The 17,503-nt window shown below is 38.6% G+C and overlaps 1 protein-coding gene and 1 non-coding gene across 3 annotated transcripts in view; both read left to right on the top strand.

Annotated features, from left to right (window-relative positions):
* The window catches only part of FIGN (fidgetin, microtubule severing factor), a 129,741-nt gene that overhangs the window by 62,511 nt on the left and 49,727 nt on the right, over nucleotides 1-17,503 (top strand). The gene's annotated exons all lie outside the window — the stretch shown is intronic.
* TRNAC-ACA lies at nucleotides 14,309-14,381 on the top strand. The gene has a single exon. It is a non-coding gene; the product is annotated as a tRNA-Cys (tRNA).

Below are 17,503 nucleotides of genomic sequence, written 5' to 3'. Positions count from 1 at the left end.
AGTCTAGTTTTTGAAGAACAGATTATTCCAGACAAATTCAATTTCCTTTCATGCTAAAAATGACAAGCCATGTATTATGTGTAGGAGTAGATGGTGAGTTGGAATAAAATAATATGGTGTCTTAAATTTCACATGGTGTCATCACTGAACTGGACATAAAATTTTGTTTTATTGTTGGGTTGAATTTTACTCACTAGGGAGTAGCTAGCATCCTTCAGTTGTTATCCATGATTTACTTACATTTTCGCATCAGGTAGCCCAAGTATTGGAGTTTCAGCTTCAGTATCAGTCCTTCCAATGAGTATTTGGGACTGATTTCCTTTAGGATTGACTGGTTGGATCTCCTTGCAGTCCAAGGGACTTTCAAGAGTCTTCAGTACATGGACCACCTGATGCGAAGAACTGACTCATAGGAAAAGACCCTGATGCTGGGAAAGATTAAAGCTGGGGGGAGAAGGGGACAACAGAGGACGAGCTGGTTGGATGGCATCACTTATGCGATGGACATGAGTTTGAGTAAGCTCTAGGAGTTGGTGATGGACAGGGAAGCTTGGGGTGCTGCAGTCCATGGGGTCGCAAAGAGTTGGGCACGACTGAGCTACTGAACTGACTGACTGACTGACCTTTAGGAAAGTATCCCAAGGACATTGTCCATGGGCTTCCCTGGTGGTCCAGACAGTAAAGAAGGTGCCTGCAGTGTAGCAGGACCCGAATTTGATCCTTGGGTCGGGAAGATCCCCTGGAGAAGGGAATGGCAACCCATTCCAGTATTCTTGCCTGGAGACGTCCATGGACAGAGGAGCCTGGTGGGCTATACAGTTCGTGGGGTCACAGTCGGCCACGACTGAGCAACTAACACACACACACACACAGCAAAGTATCCCAAGAACATGGTCTATGGTCCAGAATGACTGGTGTTGTTTGTAAAGATCTCTGTCAAGGTATGCTCACCAGGCTTTTGAGTGAAGTACTCTATCTTTGATCTTGAAATTAATTTTATACTTATTTTCTCAACTGTTTTTTGGCACTTAATTGTAAATTTGCTGCACCACGGTGATTCCAATTAATCATCAGTTAACAAGAAAATGTGAAAAATTCTTACAGTCTAGAGGAGCTTAAGGAGACATGAAGACTAAAAGCAATATGTTATTCTGAATGCAATTCTGGGACAGAAAAGGAACACTGAGTAAAAACTAAAGAAACCTGAATAAAGTATGGACTTTAGTTGATTATAATGTGTCAGTATTGGTTCATTGGTTGTGACAAATCTACCACATTAAACTAATGTCAGATATTAAAAATATAAGAAATTAGGTGTTGGGTATACAGGAACTCTGTATATTTGCACCTCTTCTCTAAATCAAATATCTAAAATAGCCAATTCTCCCATTCTCTGCCCCCCACCCAAAACTTACTCAGTACATGTTGCATCTTATGTCTTCACATATCTAAGAAAAATGAGAAGTATAGAAAAGAAACAAGAAAAGTAGAAGATGAGGGAGAATAAAAATGTCTGAGTTAAACTTATCTGGCTTAATAAAGAGAACAGTGTGTGTGCATGTGTTGGGGGGAGTTCTAAAAGTTGTTTCTTATTTTATGAAAGGTGTTCATAGATATATCACTGAATAGAAGAAAAAAGGAAACAAAATTATATAGAGAGTTTAATTTAGATAAATAATTTTTTAATAAAAAGTTGATTTTCAATCAAAATAGCTTGATAAAAAGCAAGCATATATGGAAAACTTTCTTAAAAGCTAAGGATTATCTCTTGCACTGTTCTGTATAGTAGTTACTGGTCACATGTTGCTACTTAAATACAGCTAGTAAAATAAAGATTCAGGCTCCTCATTTGCTCTACCCATATTTCAAATGCTAAGTAGACACATGTGGTTACCATATTGGACACTTCCATTGACATATAGTATGGTTTAAGGTAAGCAGGAATTGAGAGGAAAGTGAGAAAATCAGGATTACAGTTTGGTGCTTAATGGATGCATTCCTCCATTCATTCCTTATCATATGAAGTATTTCCTATATGCCAGATAATAATAATGAGACTGTTTTTAATAATATATTAATATATTAAATGTTAGCTATGTAAGCAGATACTATTTGACTACATTACGTGTATTACTTTGTTTAATTATCCAACACTTTATCAGATAGATAGTATCGTTATTTTCATGTTAACAGGTAAAGAGACTGAGGCTCAGATAGAGTAAAACAGCTTTTTCATAGTTGCGCACCAAGTAATTGCTAGCATTAGGCCCTTGTGCCCCAAACCAGGTCTGTCTGACTCCAGACTCTTAAGTTCTTAATTGCTGTGCTATTGCCACTTCTCTAAACTGTGCAGGGTCTTGAAAATACAATGAAGAACAATGAACACCATCCCTGCCCCAGAGAGCATGTAGTTTTAACCAGTCTGAGCTTCAGTTTCCTCCTTGCAGGCTGGGATAAGTTATGGCGCAGTGTGGCTTTGTTACTAGATCTTTTTATAAATCCCAGGCAACTACATGCAGGCTTTAATGAAACTAGTACATGTAACTGGCAATGTAATTTCTGAACATCTTTTCTCCTTGGGAAAGGCATAGTAGTCGTGGAGAGTTCACCGAACTTGCGCTCATGCACTGGAATCTTTGGGAAAGGCACCGACTGGGATAAGATGAAGACAAAAAAAAATGGACTGTGTTTATATTCTGGGCTTAAAAATTCCCCTTGTTCAGAGGAGAATCAGCTGTCAGGTTCAACTTGCTACAGGAAGCAGTAGGAATGAAGTCTGTTTCTGCAGCTCTGTCCCCTTGGGGACCCAGTGTCTCACAACAAGTACGCTTCTATTTGAAGAAAGCCTTAAGTGAATCCCACATCCCAAGGTAGATGTTTATTTACACTTTGCAGATCGAGTTCCATGGCGCCACATTTAGGGCAAGTTAATTCTAACACTGCCTACCTCCATCTCTTCGAAATAAGGGACTTCATTTTATTTTGAATACTCTTCCCCTATCATACGCTATTTAATTCCTGTCCTCCCACACACATTTATGTTTTCTAACCAGAAACGCTAAGCAGTTGCATGTTAGCATTAAAAATACATCAATAATGTAATGTGTAACTTTGTGGTCCCCTATTGTACTTCATTATATTTTTTTCCCCTCTTTGGAAAAATACACAAATCACAGTTTATAGAAATTAAGGTAGAATAAGTCACATAGCCATGGAGATGTGCAGAGTGGGAGAGGCTGAAAGAGCTTACAGTGTCCCCCAAATATGTGACTGGTACAAAGAAGATACTAAACTGAAGGGTCTGCGCCCAATAGACAAGCCATATAATTATTTGACTCTGTTACTGATAGAAGAACTGTTACTAATGTTACTAATGAAAGAACTCTACACATCAGGAGTACTTTTTGTTATTGTTGTCATTATTATTTTAGTTGTTTTGTTGTGCTGGCAGAAGCATGGGAACAAAACAGTGACCACAACACTTTGTTTTTCGCATAGAGGATTTCCTCTTGAATTTCCATGAGGTCATATATGGATGCTTAATCAACCTCACATATTTGTGAAGCACCTATTGTGTGTAAGACACTTACTAAACCCCTCTAGAAGCTTACAGTCTAATTAGAGGAGGCATAGGGTATACACTCAAAGATAAGTAAGGCATTCAAACCTTTCTTACAGATTCTTAATAGGGACACTTCATTCTATAAACATGTGTTCCAAGCTCCTCCTCTAGTGTCTTGGCTTTCTGAAGGTTATCATAGAACTGTAGATGTGAAAGTTTCCATAATAAGTCTTGGCAGGCAGATTAAGGATTCTCCTCTTTAACAAAGCTAATCAGGCAGAACTTAAAAAAAAAAAAAAAATGTTACATTAGAACCACTGAAATAACTTCTATCTCATTGTAAATTTTTTTTTTTTAATTCTACATTATGATTGAAGAGTGAAGGGGAAAAAAGGAGAGAGGGAGATAACTCTGACCTGGGAACTAGCACAATAGATCTGAAGGAACTTCAAAGTAAAACAATTATCTCTGTAACACGGGTGATTTGGAATCTCTTTGTTAGCCATTTATGACAGACGTGTAATACTTTGACATTAATTTAGACACTGGCATTCCTAGAATCTTGCCATACTGCCAGGATATTTCTGTCTCAATAATATATTGATTATATTATTGTAATGAGTTGGCCAGTGACTCATAGTTCCAAAGAAATTATACTAAATTTATCTGAGGGAAGTAATGATGAAAACTTCAGAATTATTATATGCATGTCTCATATCCTTGTCATATTAACACTCACCTATTGTGTGATTTGACATCAGCCTATGCTTTTTAATGTGAATCAGAAGCTGTGAGTAATTCATTGATGTTATATAGTACTGAACACATTGATGTGGTGTTTAAAATACAGTAAAAATCCTCTTCAGCTATTAAAAGACTATAGGAAAATTTAGATACATGAAATTTTCATTCTTGGTTGCTGTCCTGAAAATGCATTTAAAACTACGTGGCCACTTTTGGCAGTTGCCTTTTAGTTGTTTGTATGTGGACCCTGATAGTAGACAGGTGAGAGGTAACTGTGAATACGGCTATAAATTACCAGTTTGTTCTTAAATCATGAGGCAGAGGCTGGAACAGTTTGTCAGGAGGTATCCACTATGTAGAGCTCTGAGTTCAGATTATACATGCTGCCAAGACTAAATGCTTGTTTGGGATGTACTCATGGTCAAACCCAACTTTTTCACTCTCCTCTTTCACTTTCATCAAGAGGCTCTTTAGTTCTTTTTCACTTTCTGCCGTAAGGGTGGTATCATCTGCATATCTGAGGTTATTGATATTTCTCCCAGCAATCTTGATTCCAGCTTGTGCTTCATCCAGCCAGACATTTCTCATGATGCACTCTGCATATAAGTTAAATAAGAACAGTGACGATATACAGCCTTGACGTACTCCTTTCCTCATTTGGAACCAGACTGTTGTTCCATGTCCAGTTCTCACTGTTGCTTCCTGACCTGCATACAGGTTTCTCAAGAGGCAGGTCAGGTGGTCTGGTATTCCCATCTCTTTCAGAATTTTCCACAGTTTGTTGTGATCCACACAGTCAAAGGCTTTGGCATAGTCAATAAAGTAGAAATAGATGTTTTTCTGGAACTCTCTTGCTTTTTCGATTATCCAACGGATGTTGACAATTTGATCTCTGGTTCCTCTGCCTTTTCTATAACCAGCTTGAACATCAGGAAGTTCACGGTTCACATACTGTTGAAGCCTAGCATGGAGAATTTTGAGCATTACTTTACTAGCGTGTGAGATGAGTGCAATTGTGCAGTAGTTTGAGCATTCTTTGGGATTGCCTTTCTTTGGGATTGGAATGAAAACTGACCTTTTCCAGTCCTGTGGCCACTGCTGCGTTTTCCCAATTTGCTGGCATATTTAAGCAGAACTTTCACAGCATCAGCTTTTAGGATTTGAAATAGCTCAACTGTAATTCCATCACCTCCACTAGCTTTGTTGGTAGTGATGCTTTCTAAGGCCCACTTGACTTCACATTCCAGCATATCTGGCTCTAGGTGAGTGATCACACCATCATGATTATCTGGGTCATGAAGATTTTTTCTGTATAGTTCTGTGTATTTTTGCCACCTCTTTTTAATATCTTCTGCTTCTGCTAGGTCCATACCATTTCTGTCCTTTATTGTGCCCATCTTGAATGAAATGTTCTCTTGGTATCTCTCATTTTCTTGAAGAGATCTCTAGTGTTTCCCATTCTGTTGTTTTCCTCTATTTCTTTGCATTGATTGCTGAGGAAGGCTTTCTTATCTCTTCTTGCTATTCTTTGGAACTCTACATTCAAATGGGTATATCTTTCCTTTTCTCCTTTACCTTTCGCTTCTCTTCACAGCTATTTGTAAGGCCTCCTCAGACAGCCATTTTGCCTTTTTGCATTTCTTTTTCTTGGGGATGGTCTTAATCCCTGCCTTCTGTACAATGTCAGGAAACTCTGTCCATAGTTCATCAGGCATTCTGTCTATTAGATCTAGTCCCTTTAATCTATTTCTCACTTCCACTGTATAATCTTAAGGGTTTTGATTTAGGTCATACCTGAATGGTCTAGTGGTTTTCCCTATTTTCTTCAATTTAAGTCTGAATTTGGCAATAAGGAGTTCATGGCCTAAGCCACAATTAGCTCCCGATCTTGTTTTTGCTGACTGTATACAGCTTCTCCATCTTTGGCCGCAAAGAATATAATCAATCTGATTTCAGTATTGCCCATCTGGTGATGTCCATGTGTAGAGTCTCTTGTGTTGTTGAAAGAGGGTATTTGCTATGACCGGTGCGTTCTCTTGGCAAAACTCTCTTAGTCTTTGCCCTTCTTCATTCTGTATTCCAAGGCCAAATTTGCTGTTACTCCATGTATTTCTTGACTTCCTACTTTTGCATTCCAGTCCCCTATAATGAAAAGGACATCTATTTTGGTGTTAGTTCTAGAAAGTCTTGTAGGTCTTCATAGACCCGTTCAACTTCAGCTTCTTCAGCATTACTGGTTGGGGCATAGACTTGTATTACTGTGATATTGAATGGTTTGCCTCAGAAACAAACAGAGATCATTCTGTTGTTTTTGAAATTGCATCCAAGTACTGCATTTTGGACTCTTGTTGACTGTATTGGCTACTCCATTTCCTGTAAGGGATTCTTGCCCACAGTGGTAGATATAATGGTTATCTGAGTTAAATTCACTCATTCCAGCCCATTTTAGTTCACTTTATTTGGCGGGGTGGGGTGGGGTGGGGGGCGCTCCAAAATTACTGCAGATGGTGACTGAAGCCCTGAGATTAAAAGACGCTTGCTCCTTGGAATAAAAGTTGTGACCAAACTAGACAGCTATTAATAAGCAGAGATATTACTTTGCCAACAAAGGTCCATCTAGTCAGAGCTTTGGTTTTTCTAGTAGTCATGTATGGAAATGAGAGTTGGACTATAAAGAAAGCTGAGCTCCAAAGAGTTGATGTTTTTGAACTGTGGTGTTGGAGAAGATTCTTGAGAGTTCCTTGGACTGCAAGGAGGTCCAACCAGTCCATCCTAAAGGAAATCAGTCCTGAATATTCATTGGAAGGACTGATGCTGAAGCTGAAATGCCAATCCTTTGGCCACCTGATGTGAAGAACTGAGTCATTTGTAAAGACCCTGCTGCTGGGAAAGACTGAAGGTGGGAGGAGAAGGGGATGACAGAGGAAGAGATGGTTGGATGGCATCACCGACTCAATGGACATGAGTTTGAGTACGCTCCGGAAATTGGTGATGGACAGGGAGGCCTGGTGTGCTGCAGTCTATGGGGTCACAAAGAGTCGGACATGACTGAGCAACTGAACTGAACATGGTCAAAAGTTCCTTTTCTGCGTGTTTTGTTTGTTACTGTCTATAGTGTGTACCACCTCTGATAGCTCTGCCCTGTACCTTACATGGCACCTACAACATGCATGATCCGTTCATCCCCTTTAAATAGTTATTATGCTCTGGAGGTAGATTTCTTTTGTTTTCCTTTTTTTTTTGCAGTCTCCTACCCATAAATCCTTCACCTGTGCTACGCATGGAACATCTGCCGATTGCTAAAGTTAGAAAAATTGGTGACAGCAGTTAATGAGTTTACCTGCCACGTCTTCACTCGCAGAGAAGGGGCACATGCATCTCCAGGCCATCCCAGGCTGGTGCAGTACCTTTTGTCAAATAGTTTGCCAAGTCATGCCAGCTGGGTAGATAATGTGAGTTATCATGTGACCTCATAGTTCCTATTCCAGTCTGATCTTGATGTTACGGTTGGTTAAGTATTATTGATGAACCAATCATGTTCCTAAAATAAACCAATAGCATTCTTTCTCCAAAAAAAAAAAAAAATAGCAATCTCTACCACAGATGACAGTCATGTTATAAAGGCCAAAATCCTTTTCTCTTTTCCACGTTCGGTTCACTGTATTGTACATCTACATTAGGCGTTTAGTTTATTTTGAGGAGGATATCAGTTACCGAAAATGCTTTGTTTATAAAAGATAAATGTTCATGGTGGCATCGTTACACTATATATTTGCCACTAAGATGAATCAGGTAGTTTAGTTATTTTGTGTAATTAAGGAATTCCTTTTTATGGGATTTGTTTTGTTTTGTTTGCTTCTAAACAGTCAAGACCTTAATTTTAAAAAATCATCTTACTCTGTTCTAACCTAAAGTTGCCGGCTGACACTGTGAAACACTGCATCAACTATTAACATGGCATCATTTTAGTATTTGACATAATCCTTTTTGGCAGCTGAAATTTAAAAGGGATCATATTTATTTTAATATCATTATAAAATTATTGTAGTGCACCCAAGCAGATCACTCTAGTTTTACTAAAGTCAGGCTTTTCTGTCCATCGGAGTTAACTTTTTGCACATCTTTTTCTATCTAATAGAAGAATATAAGTCTTGTGATAATAATTACTGTTTTACTTAGATATTCAATTAATGTACAAACCATTTGAACACCCTTTGCTCCCTGTAAAAAAGTAGGTATCAATACTTCCTTCAGCAAATGCTAGAAGGGTATGAATAGGTATTTAAATTTTCTTTTATTAAATCATTCACATTTGTGTTATTAGGATAACCATTTTTAATCCTAAAGTCCTGAGTATTTAGAAGGAATTTTTGTTGCTAGGGGAGTAGACCTTAATATACATTATGTTGTTTCTTTGAGAGTTTGCTCAGCAGATTATGATTTTTGAAATCTTTGTCATCTCTGGAAGAAAGCCACAAGAATAACTTGAGATGTAGTATCTGTGAAAGGAAGTAGTCTTATTCAGCCTTACTGTGACTGACAGGTTGGTTATAGAATGTGCCATTTCATTTTATCTTTAATCTACAAATTTTAAAATGAAATTTTCTTTTTAAATTCATAATTACAACAATTGGAGATTCATTCATACAATCATTGCCCTTATTTCTTGGTTTCTAAAAGTGGAAGTATTTTGTTGTTATCAGGTGTATGGATTTATAAGAGTAAGTGAAAGTCGCTCAGTCGTGTCTGACTCTTTCTGACCCCCTGGACTATATAGTCCATGGAATTCTCCAGGCCAGAATACTGGTGTGGGTAAGCTGTTCTCTTCTCCAGGGGATCTTCCTAACCCAGGGATCAAACCCAGGTCTCCCTCATTGCAGGTGGATTCTTTACCAGCTGAACCTCAAGGGAAGTCCCGTAGATTTATGAGAGAATGTACCCCAAAATGTGAGGGAAAAAATGACAATTATATTTTGAGTGATTTTTGACCAAATAGTTTTTCAGTTTAGAAATACAGATAAATAGAAGTAGTACTTAAATTGATTAGTACAAGAGATGTCTTTTCTTTCCTTTAATATGTATCAGGAGGTTTGTTAACTATGCTGCTAGGAAATTCTTTCTGAAATCAGTCTTAAATTTCATCTATGTTTTACCCAGTTTTAAGCCTTGCTTCCAATAAAAATAGAAAATAATGTTTTTTTTTAATCACTGTGTAATATTGTTTTATGGTTGGTTATGAAAAGCTGGGATACTGCTTGAATAAGGCTTCATTCCTATCTACTTTTAGCCTGTTCATCTAGCTAACAAGTGTCCTTGGATTTTGCTAATTAAACATATTTCCTTACTTGACCTTTCAGTAAAGTTCAACAAAGTTGGCCACTGCCTCCTTATTTCATGTATTGATTCTTCTTATGGTTGACCATGATCTTCTGGTTTTCTTCCTAGCTTAGTAGTATATCCGTCTCATTATCCTTTACTGATTCATCTTCTGTTTGAAATCTACATGTTGGAGTGTCTCCCAGGGCTTGGCCCTTCTTTTTAACCTATACACTCTCTGTACATGATTTCATTCAGCTTCATGGTGTTTTTAAATACCATTTTCAGGGAGCTGATGGCTCCCACATATTTCTCTTTGGTCATGATGCCCTTGAAAAACTAGATTTCTGAATCTAACTGCCAACTGGGCATTTCTACTTAAGTGGGTAACTTTCTTGTCTAGCCGAATTTGCACCTCTCCCAGGTTTCCCTAACAAAGTATATAGCACTGTTTACTTGTTTGCTAAAACCAAAACCCTCTGAGCTATTCTTAACTGCTCTGTTACCCTTAGTTTGAATGCTGATCATCAGGACAGTAATTGTTCTCTTGGCAAAGCATATGGGACAGGTTTTGTCATACAGGATTAGAAGAAGCCGTTCCCCACCATGCAAACCAACGTGGATAACTTGGTCATTTTCCATTCTATCATATCAGTTTAATTCTCTGAATACATCTTACCTCTATCAGTCATTTTTCTTTTTTGTTAACTTGTTTATTTTTCTATTTCCCGTGTTATTTGTGGAGGTTTTGTTGTTTCTTTCTCAGAATTCTGTGAGACATTTTGTAAAGTGGGTGTTGAGTTAATGACTGTTAGCTGATTTGTTCATTCATTCATAATCATAAATACATCCTGAGGACCATTCATGTTCCAGGCATTGTGTTAAGGACATAGGATGAACTAAAATGCAATTCTTGCCCTCAAGAGTTTCACAGTTTAGGGGTGGAGAGAGCTACACAAATAAAAAATTACAGTACACTGTAACGAATGCAACAGTGGAAGCCTGTCCAAAGTACAGAAGCAGCTTAGACTAAGATGTGGTTAACTCTATGGGAGGGTATGGAGTTGGAGGGATCCCAGTGAAGGGGGGATTTACTCCTTAAAACTCAAGGATGTACTTGTTTTAAAACATGGACTTTTCAAGTAAACAATGGGAAAAGAATAGGGATTCCCAGACTGAGATGCTCGCATATGCCAAGGCACAGTGGTATGCAGTAACTGGGAAATATGTCTCAGCATATGTTCTTGCTCAAACATGGAATGTATGTGGATAACAAAGGGAGTCTAACTGGAAAGGCAGCCAGAGGCAGAAAGGGCCAGATATTTCCTACTAGGAAGCTTAGTCTTCATCCTGTGGGTCAACTGATGAATTTTGACATTTTTTAAAGTAGGTAATATATATGTTTACATTTTAATTTTAAAAAGATATATTCTTTATAGCAATGGTGTGGGGGAAGAATTCAGAGGCAAGTAAACCAGTCTAGAGGGCAGAGGTGAGACAAGAGATAAGGCCTGAATGATGCAAATATGTTAGGGATGAAGCAAAAAATATAGAAATAGAGAAAGAAGTCTCCGGTGAATGAAAAGTGCTTCAGAGTGGGATTGAAGGAGAGAAGAGGAAGCCAGGGTTTCTATCTCTGTATACGGGGCCTCTCCAGCAACACGAACCAAAAAGACGGTGCAGAAAGGAGAACAGATTAATATGGGAATACTTCTTATTTGATAAATACAATATATATTGAGTGTCCAAATATATTAGAGAGGGAGACAGGGAGAGTGTGTCACTGTGCTTGGAACTCTTTTTTAAATGAATTTAGATTTAGATTTCTCGAGCTGAAGAATTTACAGAAAATCCTCTGCTGTGTAAAAATAATCAGAATTTGTTTTGAAACCCCGAAGTCTAGTCCTAATTTTGCCAGTAGCTAACTGTGTGATTGTAGCATTTCTCGGTGCTTTTTTGTTTGTGTCGCGATAAGCATTGAAACCTAGAACTCCTGACTTCTGAATGTAACCATCCACATTATCCCCACATTATCTCCTGTGCTCTTGAAAACCCACATAACTTTGGGCAGTTGGAGGAGACAGCTCCTCCTTCGCTGATTGTCTTTTTGGTGCATAACTCTGTTGGGCATAGGGTTATGCTGAGGAACGAGGAAGAGAGAAAATCACTGCTCTCTTTCTCTGGTCCGCAAGGAATTCAGCATGAGTTAATGTAGCCCTTGGTGACTTGGGATTTGCTTGAGAGACTCTGCCCTTTATTCCTTCCTGTTCACATTCTTTCTACTGCACTCAAGTTTCAAAACCAGACCCAGATGTAGTGATGTGTGATTATAAGGGAAGAGGGTCAACTTCAGTTCTGACATATATTTGCACATCCTGGGGTTTTAAACAAATAAAATGAGTGTTCATTGCTGATTCATGTTTTGCTTTTGGTCCCTGGATCCTTTTCTGCTGCAGTCACATGGCATGCACCATGGTGGCTCTCATCGTATAATGCATTCCGGGTTCTCCTAAATCCTAAAGCACTTTGTAAAAATAAAACCATAGGTCTCATTTTTCTGATGAAGAGAGCAAGGCATAGAGAGCTTTTACAAAGTGATACAACAAATAAAGGGGGAAAAAGAATCCAGGATCATTTTTTTTTCACTCTCCATTAAATGATACTCTCTCATGCTTTTCTGTTGTCAAAAGCCCTCTCTACATTCTGTATTGTTAGGTCATCATTTCCTATAGTTTGCACAATACGGTGTATTATGGATTGCTCACAAAGCAGCAGATATGAATTCTTTATAATGGATTTATTCTTTTCAATTTTTTGTCATCTTTGGGCTTAATAGAAATAGTTCAGCATGTTATATTGTGTGATCTGTTCCTAAATAGATAAAAGATTTCTGTGTTTTGAAGGAAACACTTATATTGGTTAATTTGCTGCATTGCCTGCAGGAATGTTAGTCTGTAGGAGGAAAACAACTGCTTCCTGACAAGATTTTCTTTAACTCTGCTAGAAACTCTTATTTTCACAGTAAAATAAAGAGAAGTAATCCATAAACAATTAAAGAACGATACCTTCAGGAATGTTTACCATCCCTCAGCCGGAACATCTAAGAATGTGAACCACAAAGATGTCTTTTCTGACAGGAAGAACGGCTCCTTCTTAATTCCCTTCCCAGCTTGTAAACCACAGCACCATGGATGGAGGGAGCACGCAAATGGGAGCATAGACATTTTCTCCTCGGATAGAAAGTTCCCTGCCTGCTCTTTGGAGAGCAACTAGTCTAACTATAATAGAAAGAGAGTGTGCTTTCCTTAAAGAAATTAAACACGACTGTCCACAATGTGCAAAAGACTGTGAAATTGAAAGTGTGTCCCTGGAGTGGATTAAAAAAAAATAATAGTAATAAGTGGCAACTCAAAACAGACCACTGGCAAATAATCAATTATCTTCTGAATGACTGTATAAAACTCCTGTTCGTTTTGCCAGCCCAATGGGGAACCAGCTGCTACATAAGAGGCAGTCAGTTTAGAAGTGGGAGTTGTTTTCAGTTTTACTTCCAGGGTACCTTTGTGTGAACATCCACTGTCCGGCATGCTGATATGATGCAATGTTAAAAGCTCATGTGATTGTTTTGCAGAATTAACCACAAAACAGCAAATTTATTCAAAAAGAGATGTGTTGCCTGTTTGATCTTTGGGGTCTTAGTATTGGCTCACATAGCTTCAATTGTTAAACCTGGGGTAACAGTTAAACTTTCCGAAAAATTAAAGATGGGTTGAGTAGAATTTTGCTGGGTTAGCACTAATTTAGTAAATTTGAGTTGAATGTATTTGGCTTCCAGATAGATTTAGAGCTGGTTTAAGCATAGGAAATAGGAAAAGGAATGATATTTTACTACTGGCTGCTATATAGATAAAATGGGTAGAAATTTAGACTGTGTTGGAAGGACACCTATGAGCAATAAATGCTAATGGCTGGCTGGCTGGGGTTTTGTGTAGTGAAATTTTAAGTGAACCGGAAAATGTAGGGGTTTAATAAACAATACACATTTCTGATAACTTCCCAGAAATATGGGCCCATGAAAATGTACGAAATTATCCTGCATCTCTCTAGCAGAAAAGTATCATGGATGAAAGTTTTGAAAACCCATTGAAGGAAAGACTGTGAAGGAAGGAAATACTGTAATAGAGAGATCTTCATTTCTCATTGTCTTTGCTACTTTTTTTAAATGGGGAGGAAAACTTGCTCAAAATCTGAGCAGAGTTTAAGTCCCCTTAATACAAATCACAAGGGATCCATTCCTTTAATTAATAAGACCCACTTCCCGCAATCCCAGGTAGTCAGTCCTAGTTACACCCAGCCTGCCCCTGCCACACACAGACCCACATGCACATGTGTGTAATTACAGATGAGGACATAAATGCTAATTGCCTATAGGTAGACAACTAACAAATGGCAGTACTGGGGTTTATCAAGTCATGTTTAGCCATTAAACTGTCTTTGCTTTGACTCCTAAGTCACTTGTCTGTAGGCTGAAGAGTAAACTATCTTTTGTTTACTGACATTTGAAATTCAGAATAGTTCTTCAGCAGCTTGTTAGCTTATTCTATGATAACATACTTAGTCTTCATCTGTTCTCCAGCCATCTTAAAAAGATTTCTTTTTTTCTTAATACATACTTATGATTTGACTTCCCTGGTGGCTCAGATGGTAAAGCGTCTGCCTACAATGCGGGAGACCCAGGTTCGATCCCTGGGTCAGGAAGATCCTCTGGAGAAGGCAGTGGCAACCCACTCCAGTACTCTTACCTGGAAAATCCCATGGACGGAGGAGCCTGGTAGGCTACAGTCCATGGGGTCGCAAAGAGTCAGACACGACTGAACGACTTCACTTCACTTCTTCACTTGTGGTTTAAAAAGAAGAAAAATAAGAAATTCAAACAACACAAAGCCGTATACAATAAAAATAAGTCTAATCCTTCCCTGCACTGGGGTATCCCACCTCAAGGGGTACACACTTTCCCAGTACTGTCCTAGGTCAAAGATTCCTTGAATGTGCAAATGGTCATGTATATATCACCCTCCACTTTCCCAGTTTACATGGATGGTTACACACTATACAGCAGAGTTCTGCTTGTTGCTCTTTTCCACTCCAGCTATTAGCAAAATCTCAGTCAGGTCTAACTTGTCCATCAAAGGTGAAATTATTTGCTGTGTTGTAAGAGGCTGGATGAGATCAAGTCTTTGACTTAACTCTTTCCCAATTTGTAAAGGATACAATATTCTTTCTTTGTATCTTGCAGGCATTTTTAATTGATATGTTGTCAGCACTTCCATAAATATTTCTATGTGGTAGTGATTTTTCTCACTGAAATATATGCTGTGACAATTTGGTATATTTCTCCACCTATTAGATAACATCAGTGAGAAGGGAATGAAGCAACTCCTACTGGGTGCATCGGTTCTTTCATGCCTAAATTGCATTATGCTGCTATGAAAATTTGGAATAATATAGCACTACACAACCACTAAGGCTACCCAGAGGCCTTGAGAAAACTGATAAATCTCCCAAGAGAGAGTTGACTCTTTTTATACAATAAGATCAAAGGCAAGACAAGTTATTTTCCCCTTAATCCCTTTTTTTTTTCAAATGTGTTACAATATTCAGCCTTCTTTATTTGGTAATTTTCTTGCTCATTAATACATCAGCAATTGCATTTATGAGTTGAAGCTTATGTTTCATCTTGGTGTTTGGATAACAGGACTGAAATTGGGTTTTATTACTGTGAGCAGTTGTTAGACATACCAGGCATACCAGGTGTTTCAGTGACAATCTCTGCAAATTTAGGAGAAGGAAAAAAAGTTTCATGTGAGTTTTTACCTAACAAATAATAACAATCTAATTACCATTGTAAGAAATGCTTATAAAAGAGCCTGTTCTTTTCACTTTCTTGAAGCCCATTTGTTTATCTCCCTTCATAAAGTGACTAAAATATTTCAGGCCACCTGAGATGCTGTTTCAGAGTTAATTCAAGAAATGGGTTTTCATTAACTTAGATTTAGAATTTCATTTACTATCTGGGGATAGCCAAGGTTTATTCCTGTGCTTCTTGAGGGCTTTATCCAGAAGAGTTTCTGGATCACAGCTTCTAGTTCAGGGGTGTATCTAACTCGATTTTGCATGTGGAAATGCATTTAAAGAATGTTTTGGGTAGTTTTTTTTTACAACTTAGATTTTTTTTTTTTCTTTTTGGCTGCACTGCATGGCATGTGGGATCTTTGTTCCCTGACTAGGAATTGAACCCATGTCCCCTTCATTGGAAACTTGACATCTTAACCACTGGACCAATAAGGAAGTCCTGCTTTGGGTATATCTGAGAATAGGATTTCCTAGTAATTTAGGTTGGCTGTTGGGTTTAATAACCCTGCTGCTGCTGCTAAGGCGCTTCAGTCGTGTCCGACCCTGTGCGACCCCATAGATGGCAGCCCACCAGGCTCCCCCGTCCCTGGGATTCTCCATTAATAACACTGCTGCTACTGCTACTGCTAAGTCACTTCAGTCGTGTCCGACTCTGTGCGACCCCATCCCTGGGATTCTCCAGGCAAGACCACTGGAGTGGGTTGCCATTTCTTTCTCCCATGCATAAAAGTGAAAAGTGAAAGTGAAGCCGCTCAGTCATGTCTGACTCTTTGTGACCCCATGGATTGCAGCCCACCAGGCTCCTCTGTCCATGGGATTTTCCAGGCAAGAGTACTGGAGTGGGGTGCCATTGCCTTCTCCATTAATAACCCTAGTTCCTCTCAAATTATTGAACCAATGATCGCTATGACAATAGAGCCGTGTACATTCCAAATTTCTTCTGGAGTCATTTCCTCAAAATATTTCTTTTCCTTTGTTCTGTTTTGATTTTCATCTTGCTTCTCGTTTTGTTTCCAAAAAGTAATTTGGGTTTTTGAACAAATGTGTTGAACTTATCATTCCTTCTTTAGATTTTTTTTGCATAATTACCATAGAATTTCTAATTATTTTTTAGTGGACAGAGAGTACATTTATGGTCTGCTTAAAGAGTTGGATACAGGGACAGATTCATGTGTGCACACAGATGACATGGTTGTTTTGACTCTTTTCTGGCTATAAGGGTATAAGGCTATAAGGGTATCTGGCTATAAGGGTATAAGTAGTGGATAGTATAAAGAGTTTCTTGAACATTGGATGAAAGTTCAGAAACAGTGTAATGTAATTTAGGCATGAAAGAACCGATGCACCTAGTAAGAGCTGCTTTGTTCTTCTCTCTGACGGCGTGCAAGGACAAGTAAGGGCAGCTGGGCATGCTTCCCAAGAGGGGCTGCATATGTGCACCCCCTCCTCAATGTGCCCATGGCAGCCCCTGGGACCGCCACAGCCTGGGTCCTGGCTCTCAGGCCATTATACACAGATGAACATCCCACAAACGCCCCTGCGAGATGCCTCGGGTGTTCCTCTACTTTTCAAGGAACCAGTTACCTACCATACACAATGGGCTCCCTAAAACTACCCTTGCTCCAAGGACAAGTCACCCTAAGAAAGAAAATATCAGGATTTTTAAAAAATTAAAACAACAAAAAAGGTCTGATGGTGACTGTTTTCTAGTCCCCTTTTCCCCCTTTCCCTTTAGTAGCTCCCACTACTATCAGGGACTGCCTGGAATAGGCGAATGATGTGATTATTCCTAGCTTTTCAGTTTATACTAAATCTGGGAAAGTAACCTGTAACTACAGATTTCACTGCATTCTTAAGCTTCCAAACACAAAATTACCATATATATATAAAAGTTCCAGAATCTCAAAATTGAATACATTGTACACTGTAACTTCTATTACATATTTCTGAAATCTTTTCATCAAAGTA

Source organism: Cervus canadensis, chromosome 15, assembly GCF_019320065.1.
Source record: "Cervus canadensis isolate Bull #8, Minnesota chromosome 15, ASM1932006v1, whole genome shotgun sequence".
NCBI classification, from domain to species: Eukaryota; Metazoa; Chordata; class Mammalia; order Artiodactyla; family Cervidae; genus Cervus; species Cervus canadensis.
This window is presented reverse-complemented; position numbering and strand designations above follow the sequence as displayed.